General features: G+C 57.1%; 1 protein-coding gene across 1 annotated transcript in view; it reads left to right on the top strand.

The window, feature by feature from the left end:
• The window catches only part of arhgap33 (Rho GTPase activating protein 33), a gene marked incomplete at its 3' end in the record, with an annotated part of 42,137 nt that overhangs the window by 16,348 nt on the left and 23,289 nt on the right, over positions 1-2,500 (top strand). The window lies entirely within an intron of this gene.

Raw genomic sequence — 2,500 nt, forward strand, 5'->3', positions numbered from 1 at the left:
CTTACCACCCCTCCTTACCACCCCTCCTTACCACCCCTCCTTACTACCCCTCCTTACCACCCCTCCCTACCACCCCTCCTTACCACCCCTCCTTACCACCCCTCCTTACCTCCCCTCCTTACCACCCCTCCTTACCACCCCTCCTTACTACCCCTCCTTACTACCCCTCCTAACCACCCCTCCTTACTACCCCTCCTTACCACCCCTCCTTACTACCCCTCATTACCATCCCTCCTTACCACCCCTCCTTACTACCCCTCCTTACCACCCCTCCTTACCACCCCTCCTTACTACCCCTCCTTACCAGCCCTCCTTACCACCCCTCCTTACTACCCCTCCTTAACACCCCTCCTTACCACCCCTCCTAACTACCCCTCCTTACTACCCCTCCTTACTACCCCTCCTTACCACCCCTCCTTACCACCCCTCCTTACCACCCCTCCTTACTACCCCTCCTTACCACCCCTCCTTACCACCCCTCCTTACTACCCCTCCTTACCACCCCTCCTTACCATCCCTCCTTACCACCCCTCCTTACCACCCCTCCTTACCACCCCTCCTTACCACCCCTCCCTCTCCCTGAGAACAGCTGACTGCCTGATCTCTGGCAGTGACCCTGGCTCACCAGCACTGTTCACACCATCAAATATTCAACATGTGTGTGTGTGTGTGTGTGTGTGTGCGTGTGTGTGCATGAGTGCGTGCGCATGTTTGCGAGCGTTAGGCAGCAGCAGCCGTGTGTGTGTTCTGGGTCTGGTTACCTGGTGTCTGAGCATAGAGCCGGGAAGCCAGGGGACTGAGATGGCGGCTGGCTAGAGATGCTGACCGTGGGAGACAGACAGACAGACAGGCAGACTGACGAACAGACAGACAGGCAGACGGACTGATGAACAGACAGACAGACAGGCAGACGGACTGACAGACAGACAGACAGACAGACAGGCAGACGGACTGATGAACAGACAGACTGACAGGCAGACGGACTGATGAACAGACAGACTGACAGACAGACAGGCAGACGGACTGATGAACAGACAGACAGACAGGCAGACAGACAGACGGACTGATGAACAGACAGACAGGCAGCGGTGTTTCTGTGTGAAGATGGAGTGAGCTATCGCCTGAACCGACCCTTCCAGCGGGGGACGACAGGATGTTTAAGAAGAGGAGGATGCAGAAGGTATGGAACAGAGAGGAGAGGGAGGGAGGGGAGGACAAGAGCCTAAAAGCTCAACTCCTTCATAAAAGACAGATCTCTTTTTACGACGGAGTGGAACTTTTTAGGACTAGTGGGTCTCTGCTCCGTCATAGCCAGGAGATGGAGGTGTGTGTTGGTCGGCTGTGAGACCTGCGTGCCACTGGGCTGGAGCAGGCTGCAGGAGTTGGTCTCCGATAGCAGCCCTGTGTACCTGTGTCTGTAGTAGATGCTAACGGCTATCCGCTAGCTGCTGCCCACAGCGCAGCCTGATCACCTTACAGGCCTGTTGTTCCCCGCCTGCTGCCACGGTAACCCTACCCCAGCCTGGATGGGAGTGGAGGAGCGGGGAGGTGTGTGTGCGTGTGTGTGTGCGTGTGTGCGTGTGTGTGTGTGTGTGTGTGTGTGTGTGTGTGTGTGTGTGGAGAACTGGGTTGTTTACAGAGTACACACACACACACACACACACTTTCCATACAAGTGAAACCATATGCAGGGAAGGAGCCACTCCTCACACCTGCTCTGCTCCGACGACAGGCCGTGGCCGGAGGGAGGGGCGTGTGAGTGTGGGCGGGGCCTGTGAAAGAGGAAGCAGGCTGCTGCTGCGCTTCCCCAGAGGGGCTGAGCGGCCGGACAGCCTGGAGCTCAGGTGATCTGTGACGGAGGCTTCCGGAGAGCGGAACCCGGGTTGATGAGAGGCTGGCTGAGCTCGGTACCGGCAGCTGCTCGCAGTTCTCTCTCTGCTTCAGGACAGGCAGGACAGTACGCTGACTGGAGGGTTAGACTGGTAACCTGTGTGTGTGTGTGTGTGTGTGTGTGTCTGTGTCTGTGTCTGTGTGTGTGTGTGTGTGTGTGTGTGTGTGTGTGTGTGTGTGTGTGTGTCTAGTACTCTATAGTGGGATTCCATAGTGTTGCATGAGTTTTCCATCAGTCTTGGTATGCGCCTGCTTTCTGTCGTGCTACTTTGCATTCGTGTTTTGATTTCCTTCTCCCTTCTCCTCTTATTCCCATCCTCCTCTCCTCCGCCTACCCCTACCCCTCCTCCCCTGCTCCTTCACTCATCCTCCTGTTGACCCTCTCCTCCTCTCCCTCCTCTCCACCTCTCCCTCCTCTCCTCCCCCTACCCCTCCTCCCCTGCTCCTTCACTCATCCTCCTGTTGACCCTCTCCCTCCTCTCCTTCTCTCCTCCTCTCCCTCCTCTCCTCCGCCTACCCCTCCTCTCCTGCTCCTTCACTCATCCTCCTGTTGACCCTCTCCCTCCTCTCCTTCTCTCCTCCTCTCCCTCCTCTCCCTCCTCTTCCTCCT

The sequence above is a fragment of the Borostomias antarcticus genome (assembly GCF_949987555.1).
Source record: "Borostomias antarcticus genome assembly, chromosome: 10".
In the NCBI taxonomy this organism is placed as follows: domain Eukaryota; kingdom Metazoa; phylum Chordata; class Actinopteri; order Stomiiformes; family Stomiidae; genus Borostomias; species Borostomias antarcticus.